Raw genomic sequence first — 9,612 nt, 5'->3', positions numbered from 1 at the left:
TGCGTCTCTGTGTGTCTCTTGAGTCTCTGTGTATCTCTATGAGTCTTTGGGTATCTCCCTGTATCCCTGTGGGTTTCTATGTGTCTGTGTATCTATTTAGGTCTCTGTGTATCTCTGTGTCTGTGTGTCCCTACGAATCTCTGGGTTTCCGTTCCTGTTAACCTCTTAATTATCAGTGCCTACCTTATTACAGACCAATTCAGAACGTATTGCTCACCCTGTGCCCTTATAAATCTCAACGTTCATCTTACAAAGACCCATCACAAGGGAGAAACACAAACAAATATACTTTTTTGGCCCGTATTGAAACGTCTGTACGCCATATGACCTGAAAACTAAATTTCCCTGTACAAAAATATGAATAAACAGTATGGGTTGACAGGTATGGGTTGCTGTGTATCTCTATAGGTCTCTTGTGTATCTACATAGGTACCTCTGTATCTCTATGGGTCTCTATAGTTCTCTATGGGTCTGAGGATTCTGGTTGTTGTAATTACAGGCGAAACGTCACTGTACTCAAATTGTAAATGTAGAAGTGGGTTTACTCTCCAACACACAACCGGTTAGTGCTGTACTAGTAACGAATTGGCATCACGTTTTGTTTACGTGACAAGTCGTGTCGGGTGGTGGCGGGTTTAATGACATTTACATTCAAGCGATCTAACCCAGCAAAACATCTCTTATGGATTATATTGGTCGCGAAGGACTCCTATTCGGTGTTAAACTGCCTTTTAACTATCCCAAGAACAGGAATTGTAAGGGGCGACAAAGTCTTTGCCATTGCAGCACCAACTAACGTTTTGCAACAAGCTTGTTACCCCCCCTGGAACAGCGTCGTGAAGTCTTCCTTCAACAACAAATATCCTGGAAGCAGAAGATCAAGTGCTGGATACCGCAGCCACGTTTTGCAAATGTGACTTGTAACTTGGATCCTTTCCTGCCCATCTAAGTATCGATCGTTCAATGTTAACGTGCCCATCGTCCTGCCTCTACTTACGCACGAGTTAGGTTCCTATGGTCTGTGTTCGTAAGTCCCTACTTTACTCCCGTCGATTTCAAACGTGTTGTACGGCATGTACAGTACTACTATACATGATACACTACTATACTACATTATATACTACTACACTACTATATATTACTACACTACTATATACTATTACTACACTACTATCCTAACTACACTACGATACACACTACACTACTAAATACGACTACACTACTATACACACTACACAATTCAGGGACTCCAACTTTACTCCTGTCGATTCCAAACGTGTTGCATGGCATGTACACTAAACACGGGGAATGGCTTTAATCGTTAAATAATCTCCTGTATATGTAGACGCCACTGGTTCTTCACATTCTGCAGATGTAGATTCCACTAGTTATTCACGTTCTGCAGACGTATATGCCACTGCTTCTTCACTTTCTGCAGAAGTAGGTGCCACTGGTTCTTCATGTTCTGCAGATGTAGATGCCACTGGTTCTTCATGTTCTGCAGATGTAGATGCCACTGGTTCTTCATGTTCTGAAGATGTAGATGCCACTGGTTCTTCATGTTCTGCAGAAGTAGGTGCCACTGGTTCTTCATGTTCTGCAGAAGTAGGTGCCACTGGTTCTTCATGTTCTACAGATGTAGATGCCAACACCGCCATCTATTTCCCGAGGCAGTTGAACTTACGACTCTCGGTCCGAACAGCTGCAACTGGACATTACGGACCAGAGTTTGTTCGTATCTCTGAAAGTTCGTAAGTTGAATGTTCGTAAGTTAATGAGTCCCGTATTGAGGAACTGCTGTTGTTGTATATGGTGTTGTCTTGCTGTGGTCTGGGACTGTTTTTGGGACATTTGCTGCCTTGGCTAAATCTTGAAAAAAATATAATTAGTTTAAGTTTAACATTTAGGCTTTCGCGACCAATATCATCCATAATACCGTTTTTTTGGTTGGGTTAGATCGCGTAAATTAAAATGGTGTGTCATTAAACCCGCTACCACCCGACTCAGCCAATTAGTAACGTTTGTCACGTAAACAAAAAGTGGCAATTCATTACTAGTACAGCACACCGGTGTGTTGGAGAGGAAATCCATAACATTTACAATAATTAGTTTAAACCCAAGATGGATGTTAGGGCAGGCCAGCCTGAATGTTTCAAACCGGCGAAGATGTTCCTTTAGAACACACACTGTATATATACACACACACACAATTTACTCTGTGTAACAAAAAATAACATTTGTCCCTGGGTAGTAAGTGTTATTTTCTAATTGCTGATGCCTCAAAAGTACAGAAAATGGCTATTATTCCCCACAAACTTTGCTTTTGTGACCAGGACAGTGATATTTAGAAATTTACCTATTTTCAATGAGAATTCCAGATAGTCATATTCTTTAGTTCTTTCGGTAAAGTCACATCGATAGAAAAATTATAATAACTGGCAGTCTATCATGTAGACTTATTCTTTGGTTCTTTCGGTAATAAAATAAAACAAAAATAACAAAAGCCACGACGTTTCGATCGCAACATAAGTGGTGCGCCCCCCTCACCCTAACGTCATGGTTTTCGTTTTTTATTTTATTTTTGTATATTACCGAAAGAACCAAAGAAAATGTCTACATTATAGACTGCCAGTTATTATTTTTCTATCTACGTGACTTTACCGAAAGAACCAAATAATATAAATTCCTGCAGTCACAAAAGTTTTAAGTAAAAATTCCAGATAGATTCAGTTCTGAGTAAACTTGGAGTAACTTTTAGAACATTCTAGAACTTTCCAGTAATATAAATAGTGGTATAAATACAGGAGCCTTAAGCCCATCGGTTCAGTTTAGTTCCAGCTGCCTAAGTGGATACATTTCTGCATTTTTCTGAGATGACATCAAGAGGCTGCAAGCATCCGGCAGACGCATTTTGCCATGTCTGTGGCTAATTTATCAAGATAAGAGCGAAAAAGTACTCTGTGGAAGCATCTGCTAAGATGTCTGAGGCCTACAAGGCATATTTCGGCATGCCTGTCGGGGATCAAGACAAACCCTGGGGACCTCATTTCACCTGCGAGCAATGCAAACAAACTCTGGAAGGTAAGATGGACAATTGTTGCTCAGAAATGTATGTTATAAAATTTGTTTAAAAAAGTATTTGTAATAGTTTTTAATTTTTAAATGTTTAACAAATTTCAATGTTATTGAAAAAATACATTATATATGAAAAATGTTGCGAGAATCTCTTCCACATTAGTCATCGGTGAAATAAATGTATCTTTGTAGGATGGTACAGAGGGGAAAAGAGAGCCATAAAGTTTGCTATCCCAAGAATTTGGCAGGAACCCACTGACCACTCAAGTAACCGCTACTTCTGCATGGTGGGCCCTTTCAAACGTTGGACTGGCAAGAATGCACATGCTCTCAGGTATTTTAACCTTCCTTCATCCATCGCCCCGGTGCCACACTGCCATGAGCTCCCCATACCCACTCCTCCAGAGAGAGAGCAGCTGTCTTTAGAAGAGAGCAGCAAGTCAGAGAGCGAGGAAGACGACGTAGATCCAGATGACAATTTCAGAGGTGGAGCTGAGGAGAGAAACCCATAATACCCCAACCAAAAAGACCTCAACGACTTGATCAGAAATCTCGGTCTCACCAAGTCCAATCTAGGCTCAAGCAGTGACATTTGTTGGATGCAAGTGTGCAAGTCACAGATCAGAGGAAGCGTCACCAACCTTTTTGTTGCTTCTTCACCCGTCAAGATGGGCTTTGCTTCTGCCACAATGTGACCAGTCTGTTCGAGGCAATCGGAATCGCCTGTAACCAGAATGAGTGGCGCCTCTTAATTGACAACTCATCCAGGAGCCTCTAAGCCGTGCTGCTCCATAATGGTAACAAGTACCCGTCTCTTTCCCTGGCTCATTCGGTGTACCTCAAAGAGGATTACAACAGCATCAAGACCTTGCTTGAAGTATTATGAATATTGCTGGGAGGTCATCGGAGACTTAAAAAAATTAACCCGTAAAAACAAAGTTTTTCACTATAAATCCTTTATATGCGTGGCATCGGTTTCATTTTATTATTCATTTATGTTTTTCTTGAGTAAGCAAGCAAGCAAGCAAATGAAGTTAATATAAAGGATTTAATATAAAGGATTTAAAAATGAAAGATCACCTCTTGACATGCCCCGTATATTCCCGAGGGCACTAGCGTTGACCCGTTTTACCACTTTCAAGAACCTGGCGGCTTCAATTTAACCGCTCTATAAATAGTCTCCATTGTACAGCGTGGGGGCAGGGATTTCATGCCATGTGGTTAGTCAACATTTGCGTCATCATGAAACGGGCGGCTACAGTCCTCTCGTCCTCTGGCTTGAGATGGCTGCCACTTATGGGTCAGATGATTGTCTGCCACAATTAAGCAATTGGTAATTAAATATACTTAAAAAATTCCCTAAACAGTGTAAAATTTTGGAAAAAAATTTTCACGAAAATAAATTGTCACGCACAACGAGTCTGTGTGCAAAATGTCAGCTCGATTGGATCACGGGAAGTGGGTTAAAAAAACGACCGAAAGATTTGCACCGTCGTAAGCAAGCACGCAAGCAAGCAAGTGAACTTAATATAAAGGATTTAAAAATGGTGGCATTCCTGATGGGTCTCCAAGGCGGTTTTACCAAGTTTCCCTGCTATCTTTGCCTTTGGGACAGCAGGACACCAAGGCGCACTACCGCAGGCGGGACTGGCCACAGCGGGCCGAGTTCTCTGTGGGGAAGAACAACGTCAAGTGGGAGCCACTGGTGGACCCCCGGAAGGTGCTGATGCCACCACTGCACATCAAATTGGGCCTTATGAAACAATTTGTCAGAGCTGTAGATAAGGAGTCGATAGCCTTCAAGTACCTTCAAGACTTCTTCCCTAAGCTGTCTGAGGCAAAGGTCAAAGCCGGTGTCTTCGTCGGACCACAGATAAAGAAGATCCTGGAGTGCAATGAATTCCCCAAGAAGCTCACATATAAGGAGACATCGGCTTGGAACAGCTTTGTCGCAGTGGTTCGTGGCTTCCTGGGCAATCACAAGGCCGAAACTGTGGAGCTGGTTGAGACTCTGGTGAAGAACTACGGCACAATGGGCTGTAGGGTGTCCCTCAAAGTCCATATCCTTGATGCTTATCTTGATAAATTCAAGGAGAGCATGGGAGTGTACTCGGAGGAGCAAGGCGAGCGCTTCCACCAGGATAGATTGAGAATAACGAGAACATGATTGGGGGCTGATTCGCGAAGTGATTTACAGTATAATCGTAAATCTCGAAAACTACTAACTTCTAAATCTTTTGTAGTCATTTTTGTATTACTTTAGTATAAATACATGTTAATTTCGATTCATATGTTTTTTTTTCCGACTTTAAGTGAACGAAAAAACACAAATTCGCCCGTTTTCTTATTGAAAATAGGTACATTTTAAAATATCACTGTCCTGGTCACAAAAGCAAAGTTTGTGGGGAATAATAGCCATTTTCTATACTTTTTAGGCATAAGCAATTCAAAGATAACACTTATTACCCAGGGACGAAAATTGTGTTCCATAGTGTTATCCTATAGAATGAATTCGTTTATTATTAACAAGTAAATAATTGACTGCTCGTGAAATATTTCTGCATTAGTCTCATTGTCTCAATTGTGCACTGCTATTGTGTATGTTGTCGGTTGTGGGTTGTTGTTGCCCCTACTGGACATCAGGTTGACAAAGAGCTTCATAGCTTCTCGGATTCCTGCGGGGCCATCCATAAATGACGTCACGCACCTGGGGGGGGGGCAGACATTTGTGACGATGTGTGACGAAAGGGGGACGTTTGAGACGTGACGTCACATCAAAATGCGCAACTTTAAAAAATATATACTTAATTAAATATACTTAAAAAAAAAATTTTCTCTTACAACATCAGAGTGCAGCGGCACATTAAAAACGCACTACAATGACAATAGTTTAAAGCGATTTGAAGCATGTTTAATTTTTTTTGGGGGGGGGAGGGCAGAGCTTTGTGACGTCATTTGATGGGGGGGTCTGACTTTTGTGACGTCGTGTGACGAAGGGGGGGGGGGTCAAAAATCGTCCAAAATCGCGTGACGTCATTTATGGACGGCCCTCTACGTATGAAAGCTGAAGGGGACGCACTTGCAGCTATTGACATTCTCGTCGTTTTCGGCTTAGCGAGGGGAGGGAGTGGGACAGATGAGGGTGAGACACCGACAGAGAGAGACAGAGAGACACAGTGAGTGAGTGGGTGAGAGACAGAGATGGAAACAGAGATAGACAGAGAGAGGCAGAGACAGAGAGAGTGATAGACAGTGAGTGGGTGAGAGACAGACATAGAGATGGAAACAGAGATAGAGAGAGAGAGGCAGAGAGACACAGTGAGTGAGTGGATGAGTCAGTGGGTGGGTGAGTGCTACAGATAGACGGAGAGAGACAACAGACAGAGAGAGAGAGCGAGGAACAGAGCGAGAGAGACGGACAGAGACAGAGAGAGACACAGAATGGGTGAGTGAGTGAGTAGGTGAATGGATGAGTGTGCGTCTTTTGTGAGTCTCTGTGTGTATGAGCCTGTGTGCGAGTCTGGGCAAGATCTGGGCAAAGTTCTATCGGTGAGCTGGGGGGGGGGGGGTCAGACATTTGTGACGATGGGGGTTGAGAAATGTGACGTCACATCAAAATGCACAACTTTAAATGAATATAGACAACACATGCTACTCAATTAAATATACTTTTTTGCTCCTACAACATCAGAGTGCAGCGGCACATTAAATACGCACTACAATGACAATAGTTTAAAGCGTTTGAAGCATGTTTTATATTTTTTTTGGGGGGAGGGGCAGAGCTTTGTGACGTCATATTTGAGGGGGTCCGACTGTTTGTGACGCCGTGTGACGAAGGGGGGGGGGGGGTCAAAAATCGTCCAAAATCGCGTGACGTCATTTATGGACGGCCCCATCGCCTCCTGCAGTCTCAATGAACGTACTCACGAAGATTCTCTTTCTGACATTGAAATATGTGCACACAATACAATTATGGTAATGACAGCACACGACCCACTTCGTGACGTCTTCGCCCCTACAACCCCACTCCATGACGTCATCTCCCCCACACACAAAACCTCACGCGTGACGTCATCCCGCCACACAATCCCCAGGTCGTGACATCATCCTCACACAACCCCACATCGTGACGTCACCCCCACACACACTCCTCTCGTTATGTCATCATCCACAACCCCTCCTCTCGTGCCGTCACGCACCCCCACCCAGCCTGTGACGTCACGCAGCCACGCTCAACCCCGCCCCAGGTGAAACTTTGGTTGGGGTGTGAGTCTCCACTAAGTACCCCCCCCCCCCCCACTGAGTCTCCCTCTGTCTCTGAGTTGCCACCTCTGTCTCTCCCTCTGAGTTCTCCCCCTGCCCCCCCGTGTCTCCCTCTGAGTCTCCCCCTGAGTCTCCCCCGTGTCTCCATCTGTCTCTGAATCTCCCTCCGCGTCTACCCCCGTCTCTGAGTCTCCCCCCGTGTCTCCCTCTGAATCTCTCCCCGTGTCTCCATCTGTCTCTGAGTCTCCCTCCGTGTCTCCCCCCCCGTGTCTCCCACCTGGGACCCCCTGTCCGAGAGGTGAGTTCCGGGGAGAGCCCTCCTCTAGGTCCCCTCGGCCTTAAACGAGACTTACCTGGTCACCTGTGTGTCGGTCGGAGAAACAAAGGCGGCGGCGGCGGCGGCCCCCAGAGCGGCACTTGCTCCAACAGCCCCGCGCGAGCTACCTGGGCGAGGGAGGTGAGCTGCGGCTTTACCTGTGTGGCGTTACACGTGTACAGGTGTGCAGGTGTGAGCCCGTCCCTGGGCCTACCTGGTGCGATGTCGTGTGTCCTGTGTGAGTAGTAAACGTCACTGCCGACGACTCTGTGTGTGTGTGCGACTGTTGCGGTGCTTAGAGCTCTGCTGCTACTCGCTACTAACTACAGCACTTGCCCCGGCAGTCTGTTGCAGGCTGCACGGGGGAGCTTTGTTTTTTTTTTAAACCTTCGTATATGTACAAGTGTGTGTGTACAGGTGTGTGTCCATGTTAGTATGTGTATAGGTGTGTGTGTTCTGTGTACAGGTGTGTGTGTGTGTGGTGTTCTGTGTACAGGTGTGTGTGTGTTGTGTGTACATGTTAGTGTGTACACAGGTGTGTGTGTTCTGTGTACAGGTGAGTGTGTGTGCACTGTTGTGTGTACAGTGTGTGTAAAGGTGTGTGTTGTTGTGTGTACAGGTGTGTGTGTGTTCTGTGTACAGGTGTGTATCTAGGTGTGTGTACATGTTAGTGTGTACACAGGTGTGTGCACTGTTGTGTGTGCAGGTGTGTGTACTGTTGTGTGTACAGGTGTGTGTATAGGTGTGTGTACAGGTGAGTGTGTGTACAGGTGAGTGTGTACACAGGTGTGTGTACAGGTTAGTGTGTGTACAGGTGTGTGTACAGGTGAGTGTGTGCGCTGTTGTGTGTAGAGGTGTGTGTACAGGTGTGTGTACAGGTGAGTGTGTATACTGTTCTGTATACAGGTGTGTGTGTGTACAGGTGAGTGTGTGTGCACTGTTGTGTGTACAGGTTAGTGTGTGTACAGGTGAGTGTGTACACAGGTGTGTGTGGTGTGTGTACTGTTGTGTGTACAGGTGTGTATACTGTTGTGTGTACAGATGAGTGTGTACGCTGTTGTGTGTACAGGTGTGTGTACAGGTAAGTGTGTGCGCTGTTGTGTGTACAGGTTAGTGTGGACAGATTAATGTGTGTGTACAGGCGTGTGCACTGTTGGTGTGTGTACAGATGTGGGTGTGTACAAGTGTGTCTGTATAGAGTGTGTGTATACAGTGTGTGTAGGTGTGTGTGTGTGGGTATACAGTATGTCTGTGCAGGTGTGTATATGTGTTCTAAGGGGGGAGCGGTAGTGTAGTGGTTAGCGCTACGCTGCGCTATGAACCTGGCGATCCGGGTTCGATTCCCGCTCACGGCCAACACCTGTGACGATTATCTAAACCGGTCCTGGGCCTCTCCTAGATCGACTCAGCCTGAAATGAGTACCTGGTGCGGTGTGTAAACATCGCCACTGGGGAGACAAAGGCGGTCGGGCGTGGTGCTGGCCATCCACCCCCTCGTGTACCGTTCCGGCCTTCATAGGTGTTCGCTAACAGCACTTGTCCCTACAGTCTGTTAAGGCTATATGGGAGATCTTTGTTTTTATGTGTTCTAAAGGGACATCTTTGCCGGTTATAAACATTCAAGCTGGCCTGCCTACGTTCCATCCTGGGCTTAACCAGGCTTGGCTTGTGTGAGGAGCTCGCAAATCCTTGATAGATCTGGACACATTCCCATCAGTGAGCTCCTCTGGCAGGTACGGCTGCGTGTGTGTACAGGTGTGTGTGTACAGGTGTGTGTGTATAGGTGAGCGTGTGTGTGTACAGGTGTGTCTGTACAAAGTGTGTGTACATGTGTGTGTATAGGTGAGCGTGTGTGTACAGGTGTGTCTGTACAAAGTGTGTGTGTGTACGATTGTGTGTACAGATGTATGTGTGTGTGTACTGTTGTATGTACAGGTGTGTGTGTACGGCTTCGAGGT

The 9,612-nt window shown here is 45.4% G+C and overlaps 2 protein-coding genes across 7 annotated transcripts in view; one reads left to right on the top strand and one right to left on the bottom strand.

Moving 5' to 3' along the window:
• Positions 1-9,612, bottom strand: part of LOC133361317 (zinc finger protein 91-like) — a gene marked incomplete at its 3' end in the record, with an annotated part of 1,159,662 nt that overhangs the window by 941,385 nt on the left and 208,665 nt on the right. The gene's annotated exons all lie outside the window — the stretch shown is intronic.
• Positions 7,376-9,612, top strand: part of TTC39A (tetratricopeptide repeat domain 39A) — a 44,042-nt gene continuing 41,805 nt past the window's right edge. Inside the window, exon 1 of one of the 6 annotated variants that reach the window (XM_061580182.1) lies at positions 7,376-7,795. The gene's annotated coding sequence lies outside the window, so the exon portion shown is untranslated. Of the gene's footprint in view, positions 7,796-7,841; positions 7,893-9,612 lie in introns of those variants that run through there. The other 5 variants (XM_061580180.1, XM_061580178.1, XM_061580177.1 and 2 more) reach the window with 5 other exon arrangements.

Source organism: Lethenteron reissneri, chromosome 72 (assembly GCF_015708825.2).
Source record: "Lethenteron reissneri isolate LAM-NWPU_2019-01 chromosome 72, ASM1570882v1, whole genome shotgun sequence".
NCBI lineage: Eukaryota > Metazoa > Chordata > Hyperoartia > Petromyzontiformes > Petromyzontidae > Lethenteron > Lethenteron reissneri.
This window is presented reverse-complemented; position numbering and strand designations above follow the sequence as displayed.